Genomic DNA, 19,156 nt, shown 5'->3' on the forward strand with positions numbered 1-19,156 from the left:
CAAAGAAGCCCATTAAAAAGAGGCCAAAGAGCCCACCAAAATAAAAAAAAATGAGAGAAAAAGATAGAAGGGACAATGCTACCACTTTTTCCACACTTGTGCATTTTGAGCACCATGATCTCCATGATTGAGAGTCTCTCGTTTTTTCACCACCATATAGCTAGTGGGAAATTCTCATTATATAACTTGGCTTGTATATTCCAATGATAGGCTTCCTCAAAAATTGCCTTAGGTCTTCGTGAGCAAGCAAGTTGGATGCACACCCACTAGTTTTCTTTAAGAGCTTTCACTTACTTGTAGCTCTAGTGCATCATTTGTATGGCAGTCCCTACTCACTCACATTGATATCTATTGATGAGCATCTCCACAACTCATTGATATGCCTAGTTAATGTGACTATATTCTCCTTTTTGTCTTGCAACCTCCACCATTCTCCACACCATATATAGTGCTATAACCGTGGCTCACGCTCGTGTATTGCGTGAGAGTTGAAAATGTTTGAGAAAGTAAAGGTGTGAAACAATTACTTGGCCAATACCGGGGTTGTGCATGATTTAAATTCGTTGTGCAATGATGATATAGCATAGTGAGACTATATGCTTTCGTAGGGATAATTTTCGTTTGGCCTTGCTATTTTGAAAGTTCATTATTACTTTGCTAGTTTGCTTGAATTATTATTGTTTCCACATCAAAAAGCAAACTATTGTTTTGAATCTAATGGATCTGAACATTCACGTCACATAAGAGGAATTAAAAAGGACACCTATGCTAGGTAGCATGAAAGCATCAAAAATTCATTCTTATCACTTCCCTACTCGAGGACGAGCAGGAGTTAAGCTTGGGGATGCTTGATACGTCTCAAACGTATCTATATTTTTGATGGTTTCACGCTATTATCTTGTCTTCTTTGTATGTTTTATGTACCTTTTTATATCTTTTTGGGGACTAACTTATTGATTCAGTGCCAAGTGCCAGTTCCTGTTTTTCCGTGTTTTTGATTCTTTTCAAATCTGATTTTGGAACGGAGTCCAAACGGAAGAAAAACCCCGAAATGATTTTTTTCCGAACGGAAGAAGTCCTGGGAGACTTTGGGCCAGGCCAGGTGGGCCCTAGGGAGCCCACAAGGGCCCAGTCCACCACCAGGGGGGAGGCGGTGGTGGGCAAGCTTGTGGCTTCCCTGGCCGCCTCCTGACCTAGGTTTTGCGCCTATATATTCCCAAATATTCCGCAAAAAATCAGGGGAGCCTCGAAAATACTTTTCCGCCGCCGCAAGCTTCCATTTCCGCGAGATCTCATCTGGAGACCCTTCCCGCCGACCTGCCGGAGGGGACTTTGGAGGTTGAGGGTTTTTCATCATCATCATCGCCCCTCCAATGACTCGTGAGTAGTTCACTTCAGACCTACGGGTCCGTAGTTAGTAGCTAGATGGCTTCTTCTCTCTCTTGGATCTTCAATACAAAGTTCTCCATGATCTTCATGGAGATCTAGCCGATGTAATCTTCTTTGGCGGTGTGTTTGTCGAGATTCGATGAATTGTGGACTTCTTATCAGATTATCTATGATATATATTTGAGTCTTTGCTGATTTCTTATATGCATGATTTGATATCCTTGTAAGTCTCTCCGAGTCTTGGGTTTTGTTTGGCCAACTAGATCTATGATTGTTGCAATGGGAGAACTGCTTGGTTTTGGGTTCTGCCATGTGGTGACCTTTCCCAGTGACAGAAGGGGCAGCAAGGCACACATCAAGAAGTTGCCATCAAGGGTAAAAAGATGGGGTTTTTATCATTGGTTTGAGATTATCCCTCTATATCATGTCATCTTGCTTAAGGCGTTACTCTGTTCTTATGGACTTAATACACTAGATGCACGCTGGATGGCGATCGATGTGTGGAGTAATAATAGTAGATGCAGAAAGTATCGGTCTACTTGTTTTGGACGTGATGCCTATAGAAATAATCATTGCATAGATATCATCACGACTCTGCACAGTTCTATCAATTGCTCGGTAGTAATTTGTTCACCCACCGTCTACTTGCTTTCATGAGAGAAGCCACTAGTAAATACTACGGCCCCCGGGTCTATTCACATCCATCGTTTACAACTCCGCTTTTACTTTGCTTTGTTACTTTGTTACTTTCAATTCTCACTTGGCAAACAATCTATAAGGGATTGACAACCCTTCATAGAGTTGGGTGCAAGCTTTTGTGTTTGTGCAGGTTGGTGAGATACTCTTCTGCCGGATTGATACCTTGGTTCTCAAACTGAGCGAAATACTTACCGTCGCTGTGCTACATCACCCTTTCCGCTTCGAGGGAATACCAACGTGCCGTTGTAGGAGTATTTCTGGCACAATTGCCAGGGGTACATAGCAAACATCAGTCATCCACACTTGTAATAGGTCACCTGATTGGCACGTGGTGCAGCATTGCTAGCTGGACCACCATAGGTCTTTGCTGGAGGCTTGGTCTGATTCGCCTGAGGCGCCACATAGGATGGCCTCGGGGTATATCTTGGCAGCACGGAGCTATTCGGGACCCACAACCCGCATTTCGGAAACGCGGAACCAGATGAGGAGCCCGAATCGCGAGAGTGCTTCTTAGTGGCTTCATAGTCGGTATGACGAGTCTCGGCACTGATTGCCTTGTTGACAAGAGCTTGGAAACTTGTACATTCATGAAGGCTTATGTCACGACGAAGTTCGGGACTCAGACCCTTGTGGAATCTTGCTTTCTTCTTAGCATCAGTTGACACCTCTTCTCTTGCGTAGCGAGCGAGATTACCGAACTCGAGGCTATAAGCATCCACGGTCAACTTTCCGTGGGTGAAGGCACATAATTCCTCTCTCTTACGGACCATCAGGCCCTCTAGAATGTGGTGCAGATGGAAGGCTGCACTGAAATCTACCCATGTGGCTGCTGGTACGGTAGGACACATAGCTTCAAAATTCTCCCACCACAGATTGGCGGGGCCTTCCAGAAAATATGCAGCAAAGGTCACCTTGTTGGCCTCAGAAACATTGGCAGAGCGTATCTTGCGCGATATACTGCACAACCAATCATTAGCGCGAGAGGATCTACGTAGTGATGGAACTTCGGGGGATTCATCTTCACAAAGTCATTGAGGGACACTGCGTCATTTCGTGGCCGACGAGCCGTATTTTGTTCAATACGCACTAGGAGACGGTTGGTCCCTCGATTGTTTCTTTCTGCCTCAAGCATAACCTCCGCCATAGAAGGCGGGTGAGGCAGTTCCTCCTGTGGTGCGTGACTACCTTCTCCCTGATCATGGCTAGGGGCACATGTCTGCTTGGTAAACACCATCCTGGCAAACAAACTCACAGCTTAAACTAGATCAACATCAATACTAACTATGGATTAAGAATGCACTGGGCACATGGAATGCGGAAATGAACATCCGAACAACATGGTAACAAGCAAACTGCTATATACACACCATTACATAGTTCAGTACAACCTCAAACTGAAAGGCAAACTAGTGAAAAGAAGATACTACTCATCAGAGGCTTTCCAAGCTTCCTATACATTATTTATCTATGCCTCCGGAACTCCTCTCACAACATAGTCATACGCCACAAGACACACAGGACTGTGGAAGTACAACTACTACCATACTACTCTTCCACTCACGGGTTCAAGCATCTGCATAAAACATCTCATAAAGGTTACCTCCATGCCGTGGAAGCTGAACCTGCAGATCAGGAAATACTCGAGCCTGAGACCCCTGGGAACCGTAAGGACACGGGTGTGGCCTTGGTCCCCTGACTGGTGGCAGTAGAGGTCCCCGAAGAGGGGTGGCACCTCCTATAGCAGGCCAGTAACCATGAGCTGGAAGATGAGTCCTAACGGGGTTCAGCATCTCCATATCTCTATACCCTGTCTGAACTACAGGTGTCGGCTGTGTCAAAGCTGTCCACAAATGGGAACGAGTAGCATATAGCTCCATACGAAGGGAACGAGCATCTCTGTCTCTATTCTCTAACATCTGAGCGGTAGACTACAGCAGCGGATCCTCCAAAGAGGAATCAAAGTAGACCCCACTGATGTATCCTTCTTCTCCTGGCTGAGAGCCGGGAACATAGCAGAACTCTGAATTCTGCAGGAGTGCATGTCTGGCTCTCATGATGGTCAACATTGAATAGGCAACATCTTGTACCACCATGTCAACAGTAACCCCCAATCCATAAGACCAATGGATCGGCTCCTCGGCTCCAGGGTAATCTGGGAGTACCCTAACAGTGAATGGGTACTGATTCTGGTTGAAATCCCGGTACTGCTCCTCCACTATATACTCTGGGTACGAGCAGTAACCGGCTACTGACCATCATCCTGACCGGCTACTGACCAGACGGACCACCTGACGGGAAGGACGACAAGGCATCTGAAATAGAGAGTAATGCAAAAGGCATTAGATCTCTGGAGATAAAATTGGGCAGCATAACGGCTGTAAATGCTAAAAAACAATTTTGAGACAACCCACAAAAGATAGGATAGCATAACCAGTCAACTATCAAGTTCAATTCCATGGTCATCAAAACTTATTTTCTTTTCCATGGAAGAAAAGCAACTTGGATTAACTCTCGAACCGTTTTCCTACAATCTACCGATTTGTAACACACGATCCTGAGAGATAGATAAGTAACCTAATTCTTAATCCCCATAGAAAAGACGAGGATGACCAGAATAGAATGACTTGAGAAGAGAAGCAAGAAACTTACGTTCCCTTCCACAAACAATTCCCTTATATATGACTAAAGAATTTCTAGACTCAACTTCGACCAGTTTGGCTTGGTAATCCTACAGTCAGTCAGGCTCTGATACCAACGCTGTCGGGACCCCGATCCTAAGCCATATGAATCCAGCCTGTAACACATCGCATCCCTTTGCGGTCTCACGCACGGTTAACCCCACGGCTGCCACCTTACCTTAGCCGGGACCGTTTGCGCCTTTTGAAACGTATGCATTTGTGTTGCTAGCATTCCAATGTCAAAGAACCCGAGTCGACATAACTAGTCATAAACTCAAGTGGCTCGAGTGTACAGAGACAGTTATACATAACCCAACAAAGCAGGTGTCGGTCATCAGCGAGTGTAGACGAGTCATAGCATGCTACAAGGACTCCATTACAAAGCGTGACCTTTCCCCGTAGGGATACATGCTGGTCAACCAATGTGTCTGGAGCAGTAGCGAACTACCAAGGCTCATTGGAAGCACAAAGGGGCATTTCTATGTATAGAGAGCTACTAAGGGCATACGACTAGGTGTCGAATCCCATACATATCACAGTGCATCACACGTACGCATGACATACTCGATATGCATAGATACAACAATGTCATCACAACATAACCATACATTATTACAACATTTATTTAGAAGATTCGGAAGAGTCTTACATAATATTATCATACAGGCAGGGGTCACATGAACCGACACTCAAGTCATACAAGCAGAGTCATACAAACCAAGCGGAAGCATAAAAGTTGTATGAGTACAGACAGATGAATGGAAAAGGCACATAGCCTATCTACAGATCCCTTCTAAAAGGGGCCAGGTCCTAGCTGGGACACTACTGCGGCAACAAAATTCCTTCCCTGGTGCTTAGGAATTCTTCTTGTTACTTCTCTGGTTTGCGTCGGTTTTTCCCTTGAAGAGGAAAGGGTGATGCAGCACAGGAGCAGTAAGTATTTACCTCAGTTTGAGAACCAAGGTATCGATCCAGAAGGAGGGCCTCGTCAAGTCCAGAGTACCTGCGCAAACACAAAAAAGCTTGCACCCAACGCTTCAAAGGGGTTGTCAATCCCTTCAAGATTGTTTGCAAAGTGAGATCTGAAGGCGGAAAGAGCAACGAAGTAAAAAGTGTAAGGCTGAAAATATGTTGTTGAGTAGACCCTGGGGGCCATAGTGTTCACTAGAGGCTTCTCTCATAATAGCAAATATCACGGTGGGTGAACAAATTACTGTCGAGCAGTTGATAGAACTGCACAAAGTCATGATGATGTCTAAGGCAATGATCATACATATAGGCATCACGTCCGAGACAAGTAGACCGATACTTTCTGCATCTACTACTATTACTCCACACATCGACCGCTGTCCATCATGCATCTAGTGTATTGAGTTCATGACGAACAGAGTAACGCCTTAAGCAAGATGACATGATGTAGAGCGATAATCTCAAACCAATAATGAAAACCCCATCTTTTTACCCTTGATGGCAACAACACGATGCGTGCCTCGCTACCCCTTCTGTCACTTGGTGAGGTCACCGCACGGTATGAACCCAAAACCAAGCACTTCTCCCATTGCAAGAATCATAGATCTAGTTGGCCATACAAAACCCACAACTCGAAGAGAATTACAAGGATATGAAATCATGCATAAGAGAGATCAGAAGAAACTCAAATAAGATTCATAGATAATCTGATCATAAATCCACAATTCATCAGATCTCGACAAACACACCGCAAAAGAAGATTACATTGGATAGATCTCCGTGAAGATCATGGAGAACTTTGTATTGAAGATCCAAGAGAGAGAACAAGGCACCTAGATACTAGCTAGCTACGGACCCGTAGGTCTATGGTGAACTACTCACGCATCATCGAAGAGGTCATGGTGTTGATGAAGAAGCCCTCCGTGTCCGAATCCCCCTCCGGCAGGGCACCAGGAAGTGCCCTAGATGGGATCTTGCGGAGACAGAAGCTTGCGGCGGCGGAAAAGTACTTTCGATGATATCTTGATTTTTTTGAGATTTTTAGGGAATTTATAGGTGCAACCCCTAGGTCAGGGGACGCTTAGGGGCCCACAAGCCTGGGTCGCGCGGCCTAACCCCTGGCCGCGGGGTGGGGGCTTGTGGGGCCCCTGAGGCTCCCCTGCCTTGGATCCCAAGCTTCCCGATCTTCTTCCATTCTGGAAAGAATCTTTTCGGGGATTTTCTTCCGTTTGGACTCCGTTTCAAAATCTCCTCTGAAAGGGGTCAAAAACATGGAAAAAACTGGAACTGGCACTTGGCACTGAGTTAATAAGTTAGTCCCAAAAAATATATAAAAGGCATGCAAAACATCCTTAGTTTGACAAGATAATAGCATGAAACCATCAAAAATTATATATACGTTGGAGACGTATCAAGCATCCCCAAGCTTATCTCCTGCTCGTCCTCGAGTAGGGAAGTGATAAAGAATGAATTTTTGATGTGGAATGCTACCTAGCATAGTTGTCCTTTGCAACTTCTTTCACATGACATGAATGTTCAGATCCGTAAGATTCAAAACAATAGTTTGCTATTGACATGAAAACAGTAATACTTCAAGCAAACTAGCAAAGTAATCATGAACTTTCAAAATAACAAGGCCAAAGAAAGTTATCCCTATAAAATCATATAGTCGGGCTATGCTCCACCATCCTCACACAACTAATGTAAATCATGCAACCCTGGTATTGGCCAAGTAATTGTTTTGGCAGTCTTACTTTCTCAAACTTTTTATAACTATCACGCAATACATGAGCGCGAGCCATGGATATAGCACTATAGGTGGAATAGAGTGTGGTGGTGGTTGTGAGACAAAAAGGGAGGAGATGGTCACATTGACTCGGCGTATCAATAGGCTATGGAGATGCCCATTAATAGATATCAATGTGAATGAGTAGGGATTGCCATACAAGAGATGCACTAGAGCTATAAGTATGTGTGCATCCAACTTGCTTGCTCACGAAGACCTAGGGCAATTTTGAGGAAGCCCATCATTGGAATATACAAGCCAAGTTATATAATGAAGATTCCCACTAGCATATGGTAGTGACAAAGCAAGACGCTCTCAATCATGAAGAACATGGTGCTATTATGACGCACAAGTGTGGAAAAAGATAGTAACATTGTCCATTCTCTCTTCTTCTCTCTTTTCTTTTTTTCATTTGGGCTCTTATGCATCTTTTTTTATTTTATTTTCTCTTTCTTTTTTGTTTTTGGGCTCTTTGGTATTTTTTTTATTTCTACATGGGGCAATGCTCTAATAATGATGATCATCACACTTTTATTTACTCACAGCTCAAAGCTCACAATGATGATGACTCCTTAGGAAATGCCTCCGGAAGTGTATCGGGATGTGCAACGATCTAGCATGGCGTATGACGTTGAAACATCTCGCTAGCTATCTTAAGATCATGCAATGGCAATATCAGAGTGACGGCACAAGTCAGGAGACGGAACGGTGGGAGTTGCATGGCAATATATCTCGGAATGGATATGAAAATGCCATAGTAGGTAGATATCATGGCTGTTTTGAGGAAGGAATTTGGTGGGTTTGCGTACCGGCGAGAATTGTGCGGCACTAGAGAGGCTAGCAATGGTGGAAGGTGAAAGTGCATCTATACCATGCGCTCACATTAGTCATGAAGAACTCACATACTTGTTGCGGAAGTTTTTATTAGTAATCGAAACAAAGTGCTAAACACATACTCCGAGGGGAAGGATTGGTAGGTGTAAACCATCAGGCGATCCCGACCTCAACACAAAGGATGACAATCAATAGATCAATTATGGTCCGACTTCCTAACATAGCGGTTCACCATACGTGCATGCTACGGGAATCACTAACTTCAACACAAGTATTTCTAGATTCACAACACCCTAGTAACATAACACTTAATGTTACCAAATCCATGTCTCAAAACTATTTGAGAGGAATCAAATCTTCTCTTTCTACTCAATGCACATGAAGATGGAGATTTTTGCATCCTCTTTGGGTATCTATCACCTTTGGGACTACTTTCATAGCATAAGCCAACTACCAAATCATGCACCGCCGTGCTCTAAAAGATATAAGTGAAGCACATAGAGCAAAAGTATCTAGCTCAAAAGATATAAGTGAAGCACTATGAGCATTCTAGCAAAATCACGATGACTGCATGTCTCTCTCTCTCAAAAAGGTGTGCAACAAGGATGATTGTGACACAACAAAAGAAAAGACTCCTAAGATACAAGACGCTCCAAGCAAAACACATATCATGTGGTGAATAAAAATATAGCTCCAAGTAATGTTACCGATGGATTGAAGACGAAAGAGGGGATGCCTTCCCGGGGCATCCCCAAGCTTAGGCTTTTTGGTGTCCTTGAATTTGGCTTGGGATGCCTTGGTCATCCCCAAGATTGAGCTCTTTCCACTCCTTATCTCTTTGTCCATGAGAACATCACCCAAAACTTGAAAACTTCACAACACAAAACTTAAACAGAAACTCGTGATAACATTAGCACAAGAAAACAAACTACCACTTCTTCTGGTACTGTAGAAAACTTGAATTCTATCTATATTGGTGTTGGGCTACTGTATTCTCACTTTTCCATGGCTAGTACCCTCCGATACTAACCAGATATTCATCAAAACAAGCAACCAACTCAACAACAACAGAATCTGTCAAAAAAGACCAGTCTGTAGCAATCTGTATACTTCGTATACTTCTTGTACCTCAAAAAATCTGAACATTTACGACGGCCTGGGAAAAAAGCATATCAACCAGCAGCCAAAAGAATCAACTCAAATTCTCTTTCTGAATAAAAATGAAAAATCATCTCATGAGCGAAAAGTTTCTGTCTTTTTCCAGCAGGATCGAACAATCAATACCAAGACTAGTCATAAAGGTTTTGCTTGGCTCAAACACAAAAAGAAACACAAAACACACAATCACAACAGAATTATGAAAATGTGGACGCAAAAAAACAGAAAGCAAAAGATAAATTCATTGGGTTGCCTCCCAACAAGCGCTATTGTTTAACGCCCTTAGCTAGGCATAAAAGCGATAGAATCACGTATCTTCGTCTTTGGTGCTCAAACCATAAGTGGCCCTCATCATGGATTCATAAGGCAATCTTATTTTTTTCTAGGAAAGTGTTCCATGCCCTTCCTTAAAATAAATTGAAATCTAATAATTCTCTTCCTTCATATCGATGATAGCACCGATAGTCCTTAGGAAAGGTCTACCAAGAATAATAGGGCATGTAGGATTGCAATCAATGTCAAGCACAACTAAATCCACGGGTACATAGTTCCTATTTGTAATAACAAGAACATCATTGATCCTTCCCATGGGTTTCTTGATAGTAGAATCAGCAAGATGCAAATTAAGAGAACACTCTTCAATCTCATTAAAACCAAGAACATCACATAAAGACTTTGGAATTGTAGAAACACTAGCACCCAAATCACACAAAGCATTGCACTCATTGTTTTTTATTTTGATTTTGATGGTAGGTTCCCACTCATCATGAAGCTTTCTAGGGATAGAGACTTCCAATTCAAGTTTCTCTTGAAGAGATTTTATCATAGCTTCGACGATATGATCGGTAAAGGCCTTGTTTTGCCTATAAGCATGTGGAGAGTTCAAAATGGATTGCATCAAGGAAATGCATTCAATCAAGGAGCAACTATCATAATTGAATTCCTTGAAATCCACGGTAGTAATTTCATTACTACTCAAAGTTTTAACATCTTCTACTCCAATTTTAATGCTTTTAGCATCAAGATAGATGGACTCCGGATCGTTGGGGCACTTTTCAACCAAAGTGGATTAATATCCAGCCCCATAATCATTATGTTTGACACAAGAAAACAAAGATTCAACGGAAGTCACACCAAGCACTTTAAGATCTTCGTGATTCTCATCACGAGAACACGCCTTTTTAAACCATTCATGTCTAGCACGAATTTGGGCGATTCCTTCTTGGCTCTCAATCATGGAAACACGCATAGCTTTCAAAGTTTCATCCATTTTGATTTTGGGAGGAGCGCATCTAACTTTCAAAGCATCAACATCACAAGCAATTCTATCAACGCTCTTAGACAAATCATCAATTTTGAGTAGTTTTTCCTCTATGGATGCATTGAAAATCTTTTGAGAGTTGATGAACTCTTTGATATTACTCTCTAGATCAGAGGGTAATCTATTGTAATTTCCATGAGTATTGTTGTAGGAGTTGCCAAAGTTATTAGAGGAGTTACTAGGAAAAGGCCTAGGAACAAAGTTTCCTCTAAATGCATTGTTGTTGCCAAAGTTATTCCTACCAACAAAATTAACGTCCAAGCTATCGTTGCTACTCTCAATCAAAGAAGACAAGGGCGTATCATTAGGATCCAAAGGAGAACTTCTACTAGCAACCAAATTCATTAACTCGTCCATCTTAGCACTCAACAAATTAATTTCTTCTATAGCGTGTACCTTCTTACTAGTAGGTGACCTTTCAGTGTGCCACTGAATGTAGTTCGTTATGATGTTGTCTAACAGCTTTGTGGCTTCTCCTAACGTGATTTCCATGAACGTTCCACCTGAGGTGGAGTCCAAGATATTTCTAGAAGCGAAATTCAAGCCAGCGTAAAAGATTTGAATAATCATCCAAAGACTCAACCCATCAGCGGGACAATTTCAAATCATTAATTTCATTCTCTCCCAATATTGTGCAACATGTTCATGATCAAGTTGCTTGAAATTCATGATATCATTACTATTCATGATCTTAGCCGGCAGAAAATACTTGGATGTATAAGCCTCTTTGCACTTATCCCAAGAATCGATGCTATTTTTGGGCAAAGAAGAAAACCAAGTTTTTGCGCGATCTCGCAATGAGAAAGGAAAAAGCTTGAATTTAATCACGTCATTATCCACATATTTTTTCTTTTGCATATCGCAAAGCTCAATGAAGGTATTGAGATGGGATGCGGCATCTTCACTAGGAAGGCCAGACAATTGCTCTTTCATAATAGGATTCAACAAAGTGGCATTGATTTCGTATGACTCCGCACTAGTGGCGGGAGAAATCTGAGTACTAATAAAATCATTATTATTAGTATTCGAGAAGTCACAAAGTTTGGTGTTTTCGTTCATGGTGACTTCAACAAGCAAGAAGGCACACAAGCAAACAAAGAGCAAGTGAGAAAAAGGGCGAACGAAAAAGGCAAACGAAAAAGGAAAATTGGTGAAGTGGGGGAGAGGAAAATGAGAGGCAACTGGCAAAAAAAGTAAATGCAAGAGATGAGTTTGCGACACCTACTTGGATGAGTTCTTGACTTGATCTTCCTCCCGGGCAACGGCGCCAAAAATTCTTATATTGTGGCAACAAAAGTCCTTCCCTGGCGCTTAGGAATTCTTCTTGTTACTTCTCTGGTTTGCGTCGGTTTTTCCCTTGAAGAGGAAAGGGTGATGCAGCACAGGAGCAGTAAGTATTTCCCTTAATTTGAGAACCAAGGTATTGATCCAGAAGGAGGGCCTCGTCAAGTCCAGAGTACCTACGCAAACAAAAACAAGCTTGCACCCAACGCTTCAAAGGGGTTGTCAATCCCTTCAAGATTGTTTGCAAAGTGAGATCTGAAGGCAGAAAGTGCAACGAAGTAAAAAGTGTAAGGCTGAAAATATGGTGTGGAGTAGACCCTGGGGGCCATAGTGTTCACTAGAGGCTTCTCTCATAATAGCAAATATCACGGTGGGTAAACAAATTACTGTCGAGCAATTGATAGAACCGCGCAAAGTCATGACGATATCTAAGGCAATGATCATACATATAGGGATCACATCCAAGACAAGTAGACCGATACTTTATGCATCTACTACTATTACTCCACACATCGAACACTATCCAGCATGCATCTAGTGTATTGAGTTGGCCAGACACTTCTCCCATTGCAAGAGTCATAGATCTAGTTGGCCAGACAAAACCCACAACTCAAAGAGAATTACAAGGATATGAAATCATGCATAAGAGAGATCAGAAGAAACTCAAATAAGATTCATAGATAATCTGATCATAAATCCACAATTCATCGGATCTCGACAAACACACCGCAAAAGAAGATTACATCGGATAGATCTCCATGAAGATCATGGAGAACTTTGTATTGAAGATCCAAGAGAGAGAAGAAGTCATCTAGCTACTAGCTATGGACCCATAGGTCTATGGTGAACTACTCACGTATCATCGGAGAGATCATGGTGTTGATGAAGAAGCCCTCCGTGTACGAATCCCCCCTTCGGTAGGGCACCAAGAAGTGCCCCAGATGGGATCTTGCGGAGATAGAAGCTTGCGGCGGCGGAAAAGTACTTTCGATGATCTCGTGATTTGTTTGGGATTTTTAGGGAATTTATAGGCGCAACCCCTAGGTCAGGGGATGCTCAGGGGGCCCACAAGCCTGGGTGGCGCGGCCTCCCCCCTGGCCGCGGGGTGGGGTCTTGTGGGGCCCTGAGGCTCTCCTGCCTTGGCTCCCAAACTTCCCGATCTTCTTCCATTCCGGAAAAAATCTTTTCGGGGATTTTCTTCCTTTGGACTCCATTTCAAAATCTCCTCTGAAAGGGATCAAAAACATGGAAAAAACAGGAACTGGCACTTGACACTGAGTTAATAAGTTAGTCCCAAAAAATATATAAAAGGCATGCAAAACATCCAAAGTTTGACAAGATAATAGCGTGAAACCATAAAAAATTATAGATACGTTGGAGATGTATCAGACACGAGCTACTCGTCATCATCGAGGTCTAGATAGAACCCACCTATTGGCCCATGGGTATCCTCTGCAACATTTATTAAGCAAACATGAGTACAAAAGCAGTCAGCAAGACTTTAGAACAGATCTATCTACTCATGCACATGTATCAATAAAGGGGTTGTGGAGTTTCATGCAGCGAGCCAGCTTTGACTCTTAGCTAGACTAAACTACAATTTTAAATAGTTTTAACAACTTTCATAAGTCGTACACGAGTCCACTACTACCACAACAATACAATATCCTGGACTCCTTTTTGTCTCCCTACGGAAATGACATACATGATACTCACACTTATATTGATACTTTTATGAGTAGCCATTAAAGTCATCTATGAACAACATATGTCTCCAAGTAGTCCATATCCTCGGACGCGGCTATTCGAATAGATCATAACCCTGCAGGGGTGTACTTCTTCACACACGCTCTCGCCACTTATCGCCATGTGCACGTCATGCACCTTGGCAACCTTCAAGCGGAAGCCCAACAAGGGAGTCGGCCACGACCGTTAACCACACTAATACCTAGTCTAGGTTTATCGCCTATTTGAGAGTGAGCCCGGACGAATGTCCGGCCAAGGTTTCCGCCACGTCCCCAAATGATGTGCGCAGGGTTCCCAAGCACTACAAGAAATATGCTAACTAACGACCTTCAATATTTGTCACCGAATGGTAGTTGGTTTCCATTTGCGACCTTTCTACGACCAAAAATAGAAGGTCAAAAGCTGAGGGTCTCTAATGAACTATAACGACCAAAATAAAAGGTCGTTGATTCTACGATCAATGTTTTGGTCGCTCGCAATCTGCCCACACCATGTCGGATCTGACGTGGCAAGCTGACATGGCAAAATTACGACAAAATGAAAAGGTCGTTAGTGGGTTTTCTACAGCCCATTCAATTTTGGGCCTCGAGATTTTAGTAGTCCATTTATTTGTTAGACCTTGTGCTTTTTGTAATCCCATTCTTTTTGGTTTGTAGAATTATGAAGGCACAGATATATCTTATCCTATACACATTTTGGCCAGTTTTTCATTTGGGCGAGGCCTGTGTCTTTCAAATACATGTGACAACACAAACATAGAATCAACCTAAGTTTAATACTAATATATTCTTTTTTGACCATGTTCAATCCAAAAATGCATTTCAAGTAAACACAAAATATTATTCCAAGGATTTGTACATGAATTCTAGCATTTGATTAATAAATTTAGCGAGCAAATATACACAAAATTCTCAGCAAGATGAACAATACATCCAAATTCCCAGAAAATTTGACATTACAACAGACATATAAAGCAAGTCATTGACTTGGACTTCCAACTTCTTTAAAAATAATAATCCTGTAACTCTCCTGTCACTCTCCTGTAGATGAGAAGAAAAGCCACATGTTCAGTCTCAATATGAATAATATATGCTAACAGAACCATAAATCCAAAAACCATGCAAGAGCCTAAGTTTTACCATCATTTGGACAACCAGATTAGCGATCCTTTCTTACCTAATGTGTGCAAGTCCAAATAAATTTCATGATTTCTTAACATTTCCATTAACAAAAAATTGATACACGAGACAATGCTATCATGTAAGATAAATTGGTACTATATCCAGACATCACCATCTGAAATGAAGATCATGAGACATTTTAGAATCAACTTGACAGATGACAGTAATTTTGCATTGGATACATCCAAAACTAAAATTATACATAAATGCCTAAATTCCAATGCCCAATGCCCAAAGTGTAAGTTGATGGTTGTGGAAAAACAGTAAACTTGCAACCAGATTTAAAGAAATCAAAACATCAAGGTGATGCCATGACCAAATCCTAACCAGAATGCATTTAATAAAACGAATACATACAAAGTACCCGTACGCCGGCCGACACAAAGACGCATATATATAGAAAAAGAACTCTTACTGCTTACTACAGGCTTCAGGTGCTACTACTGAATTCAAGCTCATATTTACTTGATTAAACTAGCCTCATATTTAAACAACTTAGAATCATATGGAAGAGTGAAAATATTTACTCACATGATTAAATGTTGTAAACTTAACTAAAAATCTCGTGCTTGTGATGATTAAAGAATTCAGTTAACTGAAATAATTAGTTATTAAAGTTACAAAGTTAATACTCCAGCGGCGAACCAAAGCGATAGCAAAGTGAACAAAGGAGCAAAGCAGCAGCACTACTCGCATTCCTCACTTGCAAAATTATTCCTAACACAGCCAAGGAGCATATTACTGATGATCAATCATCCAAGAAATGTGTGTCTATCTGTATGTGTGTGTTTGAACATAATGCATGAAATCAATAGAAATCATGGGCAATTTGTTTAGATCATACATGCATGTGCAAGCAAATAATTCTGGAACATAAGCATGTGCTGCAATGGTATGGTGTGTTTAGAAACCTGAACCTCAACATTCAGTTAACACAGACTAAACTGAACCCGAACCTGAAGATTTTACTGCTTAACTAACGTATAGACGACTTGAACCTGAACATCCAGTTAGCAGCGGACTGAAGTGAACCTGAATTACCTACAACGAGCGGTGGCTGCAGATTCACAACGAAATCGCCGGGAAGACTAGGCGTACATCCATCATTCGGTGCCACGCAAGGAGGCCGGACCTTGAGTTGCTGTTGCTGCTGCTTGGCATTGCCTCCTCATCTTCATAGATGCATCTGCTGCTATTGCTGCCGCGGATTCTATATGAGCTGGGAATGATTGAAGATGCACCTGCGGTCGCTTCTCCTTGTGTTGGGACCTTGATGAGCAATCGGCGTCATGGGCATGGGGTCCTGGTCAACCTCCTCTCCAGTCCTTGTATATGGAGGCCGCCTACAACCCCAGGTCGAATCGAATCGGACCAAGGGCGGGACATGGGAATGAGAGAGAATGACGGAGGGGTTTGGATCCAGCAAACAGGGAGCTCACCGAGCCATGGCCGTCGATGGAGGTTAGAGGAGGGAGGCCCTCACCGTCGCGTCGCGGATCCATCCATGTCACGACAGTTTACAACCAGAGAAGCCTCGCCGGCGACAACGAGGCTGAAACCCTAGCCATCGGAGGGTGGTGCATGGCCGTTGTAGGTCGTGCGCACAAGATCTGGCCGAGGGGAGGATGAAGCGGAGGGAGGGTCCTTGGCCATGTGGAGGAAGAGCACACCGGTGGGATCAGGGGAGCAGGTGGGGTTGGGTCTGGGTCGCGGGACGGGTTGGGTGGCGGCGCGATGGGAGGACGAGGGGAGGGATGTATCGGGGGAGAGGGCGCAGGCTAGGGTTTTCGGGGAGAGGGGATAAGGATGGATCAGAACGGGGTGAGGGCGGCCGTTGGATCCCGCAGCATCCAACATTATACGATGCATGACCCGCGTGACATGGCTATGGTCCAATCAAAATGCAGTATGCATCCACGTTCACAACCTCACGACCATTTATATTGGTCGTAATCAGGTAGAAATAAGGTCGTTAAGAAGTGTTGTCTGCTTTGCGACCAAGCTGACGTGGATTTGAGCCCTTCCTAGCGAAATGGTCGTGGATTTACGACCAATTCAGCTGGGGTCACTCACACAAGCTCGCTAGTTGACATATTTCTTATAGTGAAGCCCACCATCCGGGTGCCACTTTGTACACCGTGGCACTCCCTACCGCATCATAGCCGACCTCTAAGGTCAGCACTATGCACGGCCTCCAGCATTATTATAAACATCAGAAACTACTTGCAACTCCTGGACCGAGTACTAGGCGATTAATAAGCCGAGAGGGTCAATTAAGTATCCCAACGTGTGGTAGTATCTAGTCTTGGATTACATACACAGAACTCAGTTTCTAAGGACGGTTTCAATGAAATAACCCGCCATGTACTCCTACATAGCCTTTCATCGGTACCTTTACCAAATCAGGTTCCACACTTATTCTTTGTCACTAGAACACATTCAACTATTCCGGTTCATCACCCAGACGAAACAGACCTGACAGAACCCTAGGCATAGCAAGCATAGCATGATAAGACACATCATGGCTGAAGCAACTACCAGGTATGCTAGGTTGCAAGGTTTGGCTATTTACTGTGACAATGACAGGTCATGCAAAGGAATAGGTTCAGCTACCAAAGTAAAGCATTTGAAATATTTTGTCCTAATGCAATAAGTGGGAGCAGGAGCAGGAACATGGGGTTATATCGGGATGACCAAAAGGGTGCTTGCCTTGTTGTTCAGAAGAGGGATTAAATCCGTCAGTCGGATAATCAGACGTATCCGGAAGGGCAGAGCGTACCGAAACAATAACGACAATCAATAACATTCATATGCAACAATATGATGCATGATCATGGCATGAAATAAAATGTAGCATGAGCTAGTGTGGCTATCAAACCTTTGGTTTGATGCTGATTTGAATTCAAATTCAAATACTATTTAAAATGGGACATTTACTAAATTCCTTTAATTGATTTGACCTGATTCTATTCCATAACTTTGTTTTTCATGCATGAAGGTAGCACCATTGTGCTCATTGAATCTTTCTGATCAATTTGCATATATTATTTGTGAAATTCGTTGTTATATTTAATTTTCTATGAATTTCCAAAGTTTCAGCATTTTCTGGAATTAATTTAATCACAGAATTGGATTTACTGCGTCGGCATGACATCAGCAGGGTCAACAGGGGCTGGTCAGGTCAAACCTCACCAATAGGGCCCACTGGTCAGTGGCTCAGGGGATAATAGCGCTGACTAGAGGCTAAGTGGGGTTTGACCCACTCTGGGGCCCACTGTCAGTAGCCCTTGGGGTTGGATTAAGCTCTAATGAGCTGTCCACGTCAACCCCCACCGGAGGGTGGTCACCGGCGACCTTAGTCGCGGCGGAGGGATCGTCGGAGATGCTCTGGTTCGCGCTACATGCCTCGGTTTCGGGATATGAGAGCACTGGGATGAAGCCCAGGCTCGACCCCATCTAACAGGAGCATCGGGAGGGACTGAGGGTGGCCGGAGGGCACCGGCGACGAGCTATGGCGGCTGCCGGAGCTCGGGCCCGATGACCTCGGTGCTAGGGTGCAGGAAAAGGAGGGGAAATTGGGGGGAAAACTCTCAAGAGCTCACTGCAGTGTCGATGAAAGGCTCAGGCTGCTCAGGGAGGCGGTGGATCCGACGGATCGACGACGACTTGCCGATGGCCGAAGGTAGAAGATGACGGTGACGAGGGTGATGCAGGGCTCGGGGGCTCTTTTCCTTTGGCGGGGACGACGTGCTCATCGAGGCGGAGATGATAGCGTGCTCGGGGGAGCTTGCGGCGGCCGGAGGCGACGGCTAGCTCGAGCTTGAGCTTGGCTCTAATGGCGGCCAAGAGGAGGGGCACAGGGGAGCGAATGGGGAGAGGGAGAGCGCTGGAATGGATGTGGGAGGCTTATCTCTTCGCGGCCAGTGCGACGGGGAGCCTAGGCACACACTCAGGTGCGTGGCCACGCCAGTGCAGGCGGCAGCCACATCCTGCTGCCTACTAGCGCGAGGAAGACGACACGGGAGGAGATGGGTTGGGCCAGGTGAGCATCACGTAGGTCTTTACTCATTTTCTTTCTTTTCTGTTTCTGTTAATTCATATGTGACACTTG

The 19,156-nt window shown here is 43.6% G+C and overlaps 1 long non-coding RNA gene across 3 annotated transcripts; it reads right to left on the reverse strand.

The window, feature by feature from the left end:
- Positions 1–14,683: 14,683 nt before the first annotated feature.
- On the reverse strand, positions 14,684–16,857 carry LOC123426552. Of its 3 annotated transcripts, none has more exons than XR_006622266.1 (3): positions 16,529–16,805; positions 16,087–16,388; positions 14,684–14,904 (listed from the first exon to the last, which is right to left on the reverse strand). It is a non-coding gene; the product is annotated as an uncharacterized LOC123426552 (long non-coding RNA). The 3 variants fall into 3 exon arrangements; XR_006622265.1 differs by having other exon boundaries at positions 16,485–16,805; XR_006622264.1 differs by having other exon boundaries at positions 16,087–16,857.
- Positions 16,858–19,156: the final 2,299 nt, after the last annotated feature.

This window comes from Hordeum vulgare, chromosome 2H (genome assembly GCF_904849725.1).
Source record: "Hordeum vulgare subsp. vulgare chromosome 2H, MorexV3_pseudomolecules_assembly, whole genome shotgun sequence".
NCBI classification, from domain to species: Eukaryota; Viridiplantae; Streptophyta; class Magnoliopsida; order Poales; family Poaceae; genus Hordeum; species Hordeum vulgare.